A 14,192-nucleotide genomic window follows, 5' to 3' on the forward strand; every position below is an offset into this window, starting at 1 on the left:
ACTGTTGAGCACCAGAAATGCGGACAGTGCAACTGAGGAACTGAATTTTTAATTCAATTACCTTAAATATAAGTAGCCACGTGTGACAAGTGGCTACTATATGGAACAGCTCAGCCCTAGGTGCTACCATGAAAATGCTCATTAGTGAGATGTTTAGTGCAAAACGGTACAATTGCACACGTGTCTGACACAACCCCCCAGCTTTATGACCTGTATCCATTGTTATACTGACAAGGCAGTATAAAAGTTTGTCCGGGAATATGGATAAGACCTACCTTTATCACGCTCGAGGTCAAAGGATAGAATGGCCCTTAGAGAAACATGTGATTTAAGTTGTGTAGTAAGTCTGAGTTTCAGTAGGTGGGTAATCACATCCAAATAAAAACACTCTGGTAGTTAGAACTTTGTGGATTTGCTGCTGTGACATAAAAGCAGTTGTGGATTTTTAGGTGTGTGAAGAGTGAGCCCTTTTGACCTAGCCTGGTGGTTTAGTGAAGTTAGGGATATTACACCAAATTAAGTTCCAACTTGGAATGAAGACTGATTTAAATTTTTCCTCTCTAAGAAAAACCCAGGGAACTGAAGTTTGTTTCATTATATCAAAGTGAGCCGTCAGCAGAGAGAAAAGCACATTACGTCCTAAAGAAGAGAGAGTATTTTCTTGAATTGCAGAATGTTGACACCATACATCTGTTCAACATCAAAGCTGTTGGTTATAAATCTTGCAGATAACTGATCATCCTGAATCCACAAAGGCACAAGTTGAAAGAGAAGTTGGAACGTCAGAGGAGGCAAAGAAACTCCACAGCCCCTGCACGAGCTGAAGCTGGTTACAGTGGGACATAAATCTTAAGTTTCTGCAGGACAGGGCTGTCTATTTAAATGCTAATGTGCAACCTGGCATATCCTAGGAATTAAAGTGCTGAAGCAGGCAGCAGTACTGGAAATTTCAGTGTTGTTGAATATTCAGTACCCCTGTGCTAAAGAGCTCAGGTGTACTTTTAAATGTCAGAGAACAAAACACAGCTCTCACTATGCTCTGCTCTGAACTCTTCGGCCACATTCCATTTTTTAAAGAAAGTATGGGTCAAGTTTTGAATTTTCAGAGATTTTTATTCAGTTGGTCTGACAAGCAAAACAAGAGGTCATCGCCTGTGATTTTTACACAGGGTATTAATTGAAAGGCAAATTCAAAAGTTCTTGGTTAAATTTTTTTTAAAGATCTCTTAAAGTCTCAATCATTGTCAGCTGTGAGAACTGAAAATTGTCGGGTATTTAAGATGAATTTCAGGGTTTTGTCTATTTTCTTACTCTGTATTTATGCAGCACATTAAAGCCATATTAATATAATATCAGTGAGCCAGCAATAGGCAGGCACTTGAGAGGTAGTAATAACTGTTATTAAAGTTAGTGCTTTGGGCTTCCCTGGTGGCGCAGTGGTTGAGAGTCCGCCTGCCGATGCAGGGGACACAGGTTCGTGCCCCGGTCCGGGAGGATCCCACATGCCGCGGAGCGGCTGGGCCCGTGAGCCATGGCCGCTGAGTCTGCGCGTCTGGAGCCTGTGCTCCGCAACGGGAGACGCCATAACAGTGAGAGGCCCGCGTACCACAAAAAAAAAAAAAAAAAAAAAATTAGTGCCTTGAGGAAAGGAAGAAGCCGTCTAAAGGCTGAGTTTCCAGAAGGTCAGTTATATAGTTAAGTATCATCGCTATATGGATAACTGCTACAGTCTCCAGAGAACATGACTTCTCGGAATTCACTCTATACTTATACAGTCTTCCACATGTCAGGCATAGAGCTTGGTGCCGGGGATGTGATAACAATAATACTAATGAACACTCATATACTAACTGCCCTGTGAATAGCACTGTCAATGCTTTACATATATTAACTCATTTAATCCTGTAAGGTTGTAAACACCCTTATGAGGTAAGTATTTATGGATGGGGAAAATGAGGCATGAAGGGTAGGTAACTTGGCCAAGCTAATACATCCTGTAAGTGACGAAAATGGGATTCAAGCCCAGATAGTCTAATCCCAAATTCAACACTCTTTTAAAACCCCTATACATAGTGCCTTAGTCTTTAATGATATGTTCTACTGTAGTAACATTTTGACCAATCCTCTGTTCCAAATTTCTTTAGGTATTTTTTTTTTAATAAAATCCTAGTTATCACTAGCCTTGAGGTTTTCCCCATAGTGTGGTGACTTGCCTATATTGGATGTCACAAATGTTTGTGGTACAGTGTAGTGTAGGGTTTTGGAGCCAAAGGAACTGGGATTGGAATCCCAGCTCAGCCACTTCCTCAATGCATGATTTCAGTTTATTCATCTGCAAAATAGAAATAATGGAGTTATTGTGAGGATTCAATGAGATAATGCTATAAGGTTTTCAGTACAGTACCTGGCACATAACCAGCTTGCAATAAATGCTCACTGCTATTGTTTGAGTGAATTATTTGTTTTAAACAATCCTTAAGCATTACTGCCACTTTGAACTAGAAATGAACCTAGAAATATGGAGCCTGAGAGACCTGAGAGGATCTGGGCCAAACCCGAGAGCTGAGAAGTGAGGTCCAGTCAGACAAGAATCCTGATCACTTGATGTCCACTGGAGTTTCTTTATACAGAGAGATCGTTGCTCCCTCCCTCCCTCCATCCCTTCCTTCCTTCTATTACAAACTCACTCCTCACTCCTCACTCACTCGATGTACTTTTTATTAAGCACCTGCAAATGTTCCAGGCTCTGTGATAAGGATAAAGCCAGAGCTGGGTTTCGACTCCTGAGTCAGTTTATGCTATAGCAGTGGTTCTTAGAGTGTAGACCCTGACCCAGCAGCAGCATTCCTTGTTGTGATGTTTAACTTCATGTGTTAACTTGACTGGGCCATCGGGCACCTAGACGTTTGGCCAAACATTATTCTGGATGTGTCTGTGAGGGTGTCTCTGGATGAGATTAACATTTGAATTGGTGGACTAAGTAAAGCAGATTGCCCTCCCCAATGTGGGTGGGCCTCAATCCATCAATTGAAGACTTGGATAGAACAAAATGGCTGAGTAAGAGGGGACTCCTCCTACCTGAGTACGTGAGCTGGGGTATAGGTCTTCTCCTGCATTTGGACTTAAACTTAAAAATTGGCTCTGCTTGGTTCTCAAGTCTGCTGGCCTTTGTTTTTTTTTTTAACCTTTTAATTTTTTTAATTTTCAAATTTTTATTGGAGTATGGTTGATTTACAATGTTGTGTTAGTTTCTGCTCTACAGCAAAGTGAGTCAGTTATACATATACATATATCCACTCTTTTTTAGATTCTTTTCCCATATAGGTCATTACAGAGTATTGAGTAGAGTTCCCTGTGCTATACAATAGGTCCTTATTAGTTATCTATTTTATATGTAGTGGTATGTATATGTCAATCCCAATCTCCCAATTTATCGCTCTCCCCTTTTCTCCCCTGGTAACCATAAGATTGTTTTCTGCATCTGTGACTCTTATTTCTGTTTTGTAATTAAGTTCATTTGTACCATTTTTTTAGATTCCACATATAAGCAATATCAAATGATATTTGTCCTTCTCTATCTGACTTACTTCACTCAAATTTCTGGGTCCATCCATGTTGCTGCAATGGCATTATTTCATTCTTTTTTATGGCTGAGTAATATTCCATTATATGTGTGTGTCACATCTTCTTTATCCATTCCTCTCTCGATGGACATTCAGGTTGCTTCCATATCTTGGTTACTGTAAATGGTGTTGCAGTGAACATTGGGGTGCATGTATCTTTTCGAATTATGCTAGCCTTTGGACTAGAGCTCACACCATCAGCTCTCCTGGGTTTCCAGCTTGCTTACTGCAGATCTTGGGACTTCTCAGCCTCCATGACCACATGAGCAAATTCTTTTAAATCAATCAACCAATCAATCTTATTGGCTCCACCTGAGAGTGGGGCCCTGCAACCTGTGTCTAGCCAAGCCCCCCGATGGGCACTAAAGCTTAAGAACCGCTGTGCTCAAGGCACATGTCCCGGATTGACCTGACCAGCGAGGAGGGCAGAATTTTGACACCAGCAGAGTTAACCTCCTGAGTCATTACTTATTTTCAGATATCACAAATGAATGTTGCTTGCCTGATCTAGCCCATTTTGACAGCATATCTTCCCTTCAGTAACAGCCAGGAAGCCCTGGTTGTCCAATCTCTCTTAATGAGTTTAGTGTATATAGATATGAGTGTTGGATAAATAAACATATATATAAATAAATATGTTGGATATTTATTCTTGGTGTTGTTCAATATAAATATATTCTAAAGACTAACTGAAAACAGGCAAGAAAGCTCGCCTCAAAACCTCCAAGGATTCAAACTGCTTTTATTTTTCATGTGTGATGGACTTTATCTAAGGCAAGAGGGCTACAGGGACGATATGACATTTTTACACTACCTGGAGTTCAGCAGAGCCTGCCCGAGTTCCATGGTGCTGCCTCGCCGGGCGCCCGGGTCTCTATTATTCCTTCCCCATGATTGAACATGCAGCTCTGTTCTTGGGCTCTTCAAGCACAATCAGAGGTGCTGCAGGAATTCTCATTCTGCTGTGCTACTAGCAAATCACGTGGTGTGCTGTCCTCGGGGCTGTTCTGGGTTCCTGTGAACTGTTGGTGGTGCCCATTTGCCATTTTCATTGAAAGTAAGAGTCCGTCATGAAAGTCACAGACTTTTTCTTGCCTCAAGGAAGATCATCCAGAAAGAGTTTCATTTCTTTCCTAATAGAAGGAGCACTTGAACAGGTAACAGACCTTTTGTGTCAAACACACTGAACTAATACGTGGTCAATGTATAATGTACCCACAGGGGTAAGACAGACCTTCGGTCAAATAGCACACTCTGGAATTCTTTGCAGACAGAGCAGCAGTCTATTTTTTAGTAAATAACGCATAACAAATAGATTGTAACGTGTAATGGGCTATTAATCAAATAGTCCAATCTTACATCATTTGTCATCACCCACATATATTCATTGAGAGCTGCTGTGTACAAGGCACTGTGAGATGCCATGCTACAGCCACACACACACACACACACACACACACACAAACCTTAAATCATCATCATCACCACCAGGTATATACTAGTGCCTACCATATACAAGCCAGTGTCCTAGGTAATCATGCACAGACACCCAAAAAATAAAAAGCCCTTTGCTGAGTGCCTTTATTAAGTCACCATATATATGTGTGTGTATATATATACACACACACACTACTCATATCCTCGCAACATCAATGAGAGGCAGGCACTGTTGTCACCATTTTATAGATGAGAAAGTGGCCTACAGAATGTGGAATAATTTGCTCAACGTCACTTATTTTGTGAAATGGAAAAACCAGATCTTAAATCTACATCTTTCTGAATCCAAACCCTGTAAATGTTTTCTGTGCTTCCAGCAGTTTTTTATCGAAGTGATAAGTCATAACACATACATTAACAAAAACAAAGAAGCCCTCAACAGTAATGCAAATCTGCGAATACCAAGTGACAGGTGAGGGGTAAGAAGAGTACGTATCAAAGAAACAGATGGACGTGGGCACTGTTCTACCAAGGTCCAGCTAGGAAATCAGAAACCACACCAGGCATTTTCATGAAGAAATTGACCAGATGGGTATTGGAGGACTGAAAATGCAAAGGGGAAGGAAGCCAGAGGTAACTGCAGGCGGCAGCCGTAGGAACAAAGATGGGAGTTGGAGCTATCAGAACTTAAAAGCTCGGAGGAGGGGCCCTGCCCAGTAGAGGCAGTCCTCTGAGGAGGGGGCACTGACTGGCTGGTGGGGTAATTCTGAAAGGGGGTGGTAAAGTGGTCCTGGGAAGCTGGGGGTGGAGTGGAATCTGAAAACCGCAACCAATTGTCACTGCAACTGCTATGGATGAAAATAAAAAGACATCGCTGGGCAGACCCTCAAAGGAGTAGGAAGCAGCCAGGATGCCCAGACAGCAGACAGAGAGACAAGTTCCCTTCTTCTCCTTCAGCCTTGCAGTCTGCTGCTACGAGCAGAGCCTGGCAGGGACCCAGCCGGCAGAGCAGAAATGTCTGCTTCTGAACCGCTCACTGCTCTTCACTAAAGACACCCACCTCCGCCCTAACTGGTTCATGAACTTGGAGGCAGGGCCCCATGTATGCGGGGTTCAGTCTCATTTATACCCTTGGTTCCATGTGATGCGGCTCCACCCATGATCTTGGCTCAGTTCACTCTAGTGGATTAAAAAAGGTAACATTTGCTGGGTTGTCCACCACAACTCAGTAACTGGTACCTGAGTCCACTGACTTAACTCTTTTTAACTTCAGGAGTTGCTCCTCATACATTTCCCCCTTTAATAGAATAGATTTAACTCCCACTTGGTATGTATTTCTGATTTTCTTCTCTTTTTACAAACAGAAGCCCGCCAGTGTTTATTTTTTCTTTTTCCACATTATTTTCTTCTGATCAAAACTAGTCATCATTTTTATCCCAAGTTGTGGATGAAATTCCTGGGATCTGGGACTTCAGAGGGAAGGGTAAAAAGAACCCTCAAGTAAAATAAATCAGCTCTCCAGGCTTCAGACCAGTGCTGGTTCATGATGAACTTTTCTCTAGTGAAAAATAAAGACAATGCCAGGAACTGTGAGAGGCAACAGGGCACCACGGTTAAGGGTGAGGACCGTGGAGCCAGTCAGACTGGCTTGAATTCTGGCTCTATGATCTTCTGGATGTTACATATCCTTTCTGCACCTCAGTTTTCTCATCTGTTTAATGGCTGTAATAAAACTAGCTGTAGCAAAGGTACTTACGAAGATTTGTTGTTATTACATACAAGCATATAGAACAGTAAGTGCTCAATAAATGCTAATAATATTATTATTTGGGGACAGGTTAAGGATGCTAATGGCTCTTCCTTGGGAAGGACTGCTTATATTCAGAGATGACATCATTCCTACTATTTTGGTCTGAAAATGCTGTTTCTTGCATAAAATGGACTTGACAGTAAATGCAGTGAAATCAAAGTCTTAGAACACTGTAATGAAATACTCCTAAGATATATAAAACAATGAACAAACATCAAACAAGAATTTGCTCAGGGCTTTTGAGTTTATAAACTAGTAATTTACTCATTCAACATCAATATACTGGTTGCCAGCCATGTACCTGCCACCCCCTGAGACCATGCTGGAAATACTATGACGAGCAAGACAGACATGGTTCCTGTCCTCAGGATGGTAACCGTCTACAGGGCTTTTCACATAACTTGTTTAATTTGACCCCCATAATCACCCTGGGAAAGGGTATTATTATTATTATTATTATCCCTGTTTTCAAGAGAAAACTGAAACCTCATGAAGGGAAATGTCATTCCTTGCACAGCACAGCAGAAAAAATTTGGGGTTCTTTTCATCATAACATAATGATATACTGTATGTTGGTCTAGTCCTTCTGCCAGGAAATGTATCTCTGCTCTTATAATGGAAGCCTGTGGGAAAATGTGCTTAATAAACTTGTATGAAGCTCAGTTTTTCTGAAACACATCTAGTCTGTGAAATGAGACTGAGTATAGATTTGGAAGTTTTTTCCCAAATAGAACACATGGCTCTGGAATTTAGCAATTAGGTCTCCAACCATCTTACCTCTTACTATTTGTGGACTGAAGGGTGTGAATTGTATCTTTAATGCCTTCTGACCTCTTCTTTCCACCTTCTTTATGACCTTTCTGCCTCTCCTATCCCCCAAGAGGAGACTTTACTATGCTAATATGCCTTGTGGATCTCCAAGTGGGGGAACAGAGCATACGTTGGTTCTCTTCTCTTTCTATCCATTTATTTTTTTCTCCCATTATCTTTTTAAAAACATTTTATTGGAATATAGTTGATTTACAATGTTGTGTTAGTTTTAGGCATACAGCAAAGTGACTCAGTTATACATACACATGTATTCATTCTTTTTCAGATTTTCTTCGCAAATAGGTTACTATAAAATACTGAGTAGAGTTCCCTGGGCTGTATAGTAGGTCCTTGTTAGTTATCTATTTTATATATAGTGGTGTGTGTATTTTAATCCCAAGCTCCTAATTTATCCCGCCCCTCCCCACCCCACGTTTCCCCTTTGGTAAACATAAATTTGTTTTTGAAATCTGTGAGTCTGTTTCTGTTTTGTAAAGAATTTCATTTATATCTTTTTTTAAAATTAGATTCCACATATAAGTGATATCATATGATATTTGTCTTTCTCTGTCTGACTTACTTCACTTAGTACGATAATCTCTAGGTCCATCCATGTTGCTGCAGATGGCATTACTTTCTTTTTGTTTTTTTTTAGTGGCTGAATAATATTCCATTGTATATATGTACCACATCTTCTTTAGCCATTCCTCTGTCAATGGACATTTAGGTTGCTTCCCTGTCTTGATTATTGTAAATAGTGTCGCAATGAACATTGGGGTATGTGTATCTTTTTTTTCTTTTTTTCTTTTTTTTTTTTTTTTTTGTGGTACACGGGCCTTTCACTGTTGTGGCCTCTTCCGTTGTGGAGCACAGGCTCCGGATGCGCAGACTCAGTGGCCATGGCTCACGGGCCCAGCCACTCCGCGGCATGTGGGATCTTCCCGGACCGGGGCACGAACCCGTGTCCCCTGCATAGGCAGGTGGACTCTCAACCACTGCGCCACCAGGGAAGCCCCACACCATGGACTTTTGAGGTAGTATGGCAGGTGCCTTTCATACACAGGCTTATAAATCCTTACAAGAGCCCCAACAGGTAGGTACCTGGTATACAAAATTGGAAACAGAAATTGCCTTTAAATCTCCTTCCTCCTCTGACTCCTTTTTTATAACAATGTGGAAACTTAATTAAAGAAAGGATTTACAGATAGGTTAAGTGAATAAGTCACCCAACTAAAAATCATTGGAGCTAAGATTTGAACCTAGAGCTCTTTGGCAGCAAAGTCTGTGCTTTTCCACTTATACTAGTACTTCTCAAACTTTATACAGCCAGACATGAATTCCACAAGCTATTAAAACACTCTCTGTAGGATGAAGAAATGGGGCTCTGCAATGCAGCAGTCAAAACGATGAGAAAACCGGGACAACTGCTAGCCTTAGATAAAAGACCTCCCTGTGGAACTAGGTTCACTGTCTGGGTCAGGATGATCTGTTAAAATCTAGAAGGCAGTGTTAATTATGGTCTTAGGAACAGAAAGTGTCATGTAGGGAAAGGAAAATGTCCTTTAAAAGGGAGAGAGGTCTAGGTGGAAAGGAATCCATTTAGCTGGAAGTAGAGCTAGTATGCTAAGTGAGCAGGAAGAGGCTGTAATTAAAAATAGAATAGTCAGGTTGTAATTTTATATACAGTTATAATTGGGTCCTTTCTCATTTTTCAGATCAATACCAATAAGAGAGGCTGATTCATTTTCCCAGGGTGACCAACCATCTCAGTTTGCAGGACTTTCAGTCTAAAATTGGAAGAGTCCTGGATAAACCTGGATAGTAGGTAACCCTACATTTACTGAAAAATGATTATTTGTTAAGGTTGTTACTAATACTCAGGTACCACATCCATGTAATCTGAACACATTTTTAAAGTTTGTTAATTTCATCAAGGGAGTTCATTACACGGATAACTGATGATACAGTTTTTATGTAAAGCATTGTCACACGTTAGATGCTAATCATATAGTTTGGGATTTATCAGGGACCCATCGAATATTTATTCGTAGCAATTCAGATCAGAGGGCAGTGTAATTAATCTGATATTGGCTCCCTTAGTAAAGTAGGCCTGGCCCAAGGAGGACTGTGCCAATTCCAGGGCTGACAGGATCCACCTGGGAGGCAGGAAACACTAAGTTTCAAGGTGGCTGCAGCCTCCAGCAAGTGCTCAGCCCCAGAAGTCCATGATGCAAGTTCAGAGAGATTGACAGCCTGAAGCCAGTTGGCCTATGTAAGAGTAGCAGGGATGTGGGCCCTGAATTGGAATGCAAGGCAAAGCTTCAGCTTCTGGGTAGAACTACCAAGAGCAAAGGTGGACCAGTTCTCAAGGGCAAGGCAAGACCAGGAGGCGCATGGGAACATCTAGGAGGAGTGAGAGGCAATGTGTGGACCTGCACACAGGGCCTCACACCCATATGTGGGGCAGCCTGCAAGGTGTTTACTTGGATCCCTAGCCTAATCCAAGCCAGTGGACTCCCTTCAAGATATTTTTTTTTAATTTCATTTAATTTTTTTTTTATACAGCAGGTCCTGATTAGTTATCAGTTTTATACACATCAGTGTATGCATGTCAATCCCAATCTCCCAATTCATCCCACTCCCACCCCCACCCCCCCGCGGCTTTCCCCCCTTGGTGTCCATACATTTGTTCTCTACATCTGTGTCTCCGTTTCTGCCCTGCAAACCGGTTCATCTGTACCATTTTTCTAGGTTCCACATATATGCGTTAATATATGATATTTGTTTTTCTCTTTCTGACTTACTTCACTTTGTATGACAGTCTCTAGATCCATCCACATCTCTACAAATGACCCAATTTCGTTCCTTTTTGTGGCTGAGTAATATTCCATTGTATATATATACCACATCTTCTTTATCCATTCATCTGTTGATGGGCATTTAGGTTGCTTCCATGACCTGGCTATTGTAAATAGTGCTGCAATGAACATTGGGGTGCATGTGTCTTTTTGAATTATGGTTTTCTCTGGGTATATGCCCAGTGGTGTGATTGCTGGATCATATGGTAATTCTATTTTTAGTTCTTTAAGGAACCTCCATACTGTTCTCCATAGTGGTTGTATCAATATACATTCCCACTAACAGTGCAAGAGGGTTCCCTTTTCTCCACATCTTCTCCAGCATTTGTTCTTTATAGATTTTCTGATGATGCCCATTCTAACTGGTGTGAGGTGATACCTCATTGTATTCTTGATTTGCATTTCTCTAATAATTAGTGATGTAGAGCAGCTTTTCATGTGCTTCTTGGCCATCTGTATGTCTTCTTTGGAGAAATGTCTATTTAGGTCTTCTGCCCATTTATGGATTGGGTTGTTTGTTTTTCTAATATTCAGCTGCATGAGCTGTTTATATATTTTGGAGATTAATCGTTTGTCCATTGATTCGTTTGCAAATATTTTCTCCAATTCTGAGTGTTGTCTTTTCCCCTTGTTTATGGTTTCCTTTGCTGTGCAAAAACTTTGAAGTTTCATTAGATCCCATTTGTTTATTTTGGTTTTTATTTCCATTACTCTAGGAGGTGGATCAAAAAAGATTTGCTGTGATTTATGTCAAAGAGTGTTCTTCCTATGTTTTCCTCTAAGAGTTTTATAATGTCTGGTCTTACATTAAGGTCTTGAATCCGTTTTGAGTTTATTTTTGTGTATGGTGTTAGGCAGTGTTCTAATTTCATTCTTTTACATGTAGCTGTCCAGTTTTCCCAGCACCACTTATTGAAGAGACTGTCTTTCCTCCATTGTATATCCTTGCCTCCTTTGTCATAGATTAGTTAACCATAGGTGCATGGGTTTATCTGTGGGCTTTCTGTCTCATTCCATTGATCTATGTTTCTGTTTTTGAGCCAGTACCATATTGTCTTGATTACTGTAGCTATGTGGTATAGTCTGAAGTCAGGGTGTCTGATTCCTCCAGCCCCGTTTTTTCCCTCAAGACTGCTTTGACTATTCGGGGTCTTTTGTGTCTCCATACAAATTTTAAGATTTTTTGTTTTAGTTCCTTAAAAAACACCATTGGTAATTTGATAGGGATTGCACTGAATCTGTAGATTGCTTTGGGTAGTATAGTCATTTTCACAATATTCATTCTTCCAATCCCACAACATGGTATATCTCTCCATCTGTTGGTATCATCTTTAATTTCTTTCATCAGTGTCTTATAGTTTTCTGCATACAGGTAGTTTGTCTCCCTAGGTAGGTATATTCCTAGGTATTTTACTCTTCTTGTCGCAATGGTAAATGGGAGTGATTCCTTAATTTCTCTTTCAGATTTTTCATCGTTAGTGAATAGGAATGCAAGAGATTTCTGGGCATTAATTTTGTATCCAGAAACTTTACCAAATTCATTGATTAGCTCTAGTAGTTTTCTGGTGGCATCTTTAGGATTCTCCATGTATAGTATCATGTCATCTGCAAACAGTGACAGTTTTACTTCTTCCTTTCCGATTTGTACTACTTTTCTTTCTTTTTCTTCTCTGATTGCCGTGGCTAGGACTTCCAAAACTATGTTGAATAATAGTGGTGAGAGTGCACATCCTTGACTTGTTCCTGATCTTAGAGGAAATGGTTTCAATTTTTCACCATTGAGAATAATGTTTGCTGTGGGTTTGTCATATGTGACCTTTATTATGTTGAGGTAAGTTCCCTCTATGTCCACTTTCTGGAGAGTTTTTATCATAAAAGGGTATTGAATTTTGTCAAAAGCTTTTTCTGCATCTATTGAGATGATCATATGGTTTTTATTCTTCAATTTGTTAATATGGTTTATCACATTGATTGATTAACGTATATTGAAGAATCCTGCATCCCTGGGATAAATCCCACTTGATCGTGGTGTATGATCCTTTTAATGTGTTGTTGGATTCTGTTTGCTAGGATCTTGTTGAGGATTTTTGCATCTATATTCTTCAGTGATATTGCTCTGTAATTTTCTTTTTTTATACTGTCTTTATCTGGTTTTGGTATCAGGGTGATGGTGGCCTCATAGAATGAGTTTGGGAGTGTTCCTTCCTCTGCCATTTTTTGGAAGAGTTTAAGAAGGATAGGTGTTAGCTCTTCTCTAAATGTTTGATAGAATTCACCTGTGAAGCCATCTGGTCCTGGACTTTGGTTTGTTGGAAGATTTTTTTTTTTTTTTTTTTGTGGTATGCGGGCCTCTCACTGCTGTGGCCTCTCCCGTTGTGGAGCACAGGCTCCGGACACGCAGGCTCAGCAGCCATGGCCCATGGACCTAGCCGCTCCGCGGCATGCAGGCTCCTCCCGGACCAGGGCACGAACCCGCGTCCCCTGCATCGGCAGGTGGACTCTCAACCACTACGTCACCAGGGAAGCCCTTGTTGGAAGATTTTTAATCACAGTTTCAATTTCATTACTTGTGATTGGTCTGTTCATATTTTCTATTTCTTCCTGGTTCAATCTTGGAAGGTTATACCTTTCTAAGAATTTGACCATTTCTTCCAGGTTGTCCATTTTATTGGCATAGAGTTGCTTGTAGTAGTCTCTTAGGATGCTTTATATTTCTGCGGTGTCTGTTGTAACTTCTTTTTCATTTCTAATTTTATTGGTTTGAGTCCTCTTCCTCTGTTTCTTCATGAGTCTGGCTAAAGTTTTATTAACTTTGTTTATCTTCTCCAAGAACCAGCTTTTAGTTTTATTGATCTTTGCTATTGTTTTCTTTGTTTCTATTTCACTTATTTCTGCTCTGACCTTTATGATTTCTTTCCTTCTACTAACTTTGTGTTTTGTTTGTTCTTCTTTCTGTAGTTCCTTTAGGTGTAAGTTTAGATTGTTTATTTGAGATGTTTCTTGTTTCTTGAGGTAGGATTGTATTGCTATAAACTTCCCTCTTAGAACTGCTTTTGCTGTATCTCATAGGTTTTGGATCATCGTGTTTTCACTGTCATTTGTCTCTAGGTATTTTTTTATTTCCTTTTTGATTTCTTCAGTGATCTCTTGGTTATTTAGTAATGTATTGTTTAGCCTCCATGTGTTTGTGTTTTTTACTGTTTTTCCCCTGTAATTCATTTCTAATCTCATAGCATTGTGGTCAGAAAAGTTGTTTGATATAATTTCAATTTTCTTAAATTTACTGAGGCTTGATTTGTGACCCAAGATGTGATCTATCGTGGAGAAAGTTCCATGCTTACTTGAGAAGAAAGTGTCTTCTGCTGTTTTTGGATGGAATGTCCGATAAATATCAACTAAATCTGTCTGGTCTATTGTGTCATTTAAAGCTTGTGTTTTCTTATTTATTTTCATTTTGGATGATCCATTGGTGTAAGTGAGGTTTTAAAGTCCTCCACTATTATTGTGTTACTGTCGATTTCCTCTTTTATAGCTGTTAGCAGTTGCCTTATATATTGAGGTGCTCCTATGTTGGATGCATATATATTTATAATTGTTATATCTTCTTCTTAGAGTGATCCCTTGATCATTGTGGACTGTCCTTCCTTGTCTCTT

General features: G+C 40.2%; 1 long non-coding RNA gene across 3 annotated transcripts in view; it reads left to right on the plus strand.

Annotated features, from left to right (window-relative positions):
* LOC113632352 (uncharacterized) overlaps positions 1-14,192 on the plus strand; it is a 309,091-nt gene that overhangs the window by 267,212 nt on the left and 27,687 nt on the right. Inside the window, exon 8 of one of the 3 annotated variants that reach the window (XR_003437771.1) lies at positions 729-1,473. The exons of the other annotated variants lie outside the window; for them this stretch is intronic. This is a non-coding gene — a long non-coding RNA (uncharacterized LOC113632352). Of the gene's footprint in view, positions 1-728; positions 1,474-14,192 lie in introns of those variants that run through there. 3 annotated transcript variants of the gene reach the window in all.

This window comes from Aethalodelphis obliquidens, unplaced genomic scaffold (genome assembly GCF_003676395.1).
Source record: "Aethalodelphis obliquidens isolate GAN/ISIS:26980383/991018 unplaced genomic scaffold, ASM367639v1 scaffold36, whole genome shotgun sequence".
Taxonomy (NCBI): Eukaryota; Metazoa; Chordata; class Mammalia; order Artiodactyla; family Delphinidae; genus Aethalodelphis; species Aethalodelphis obliquidens.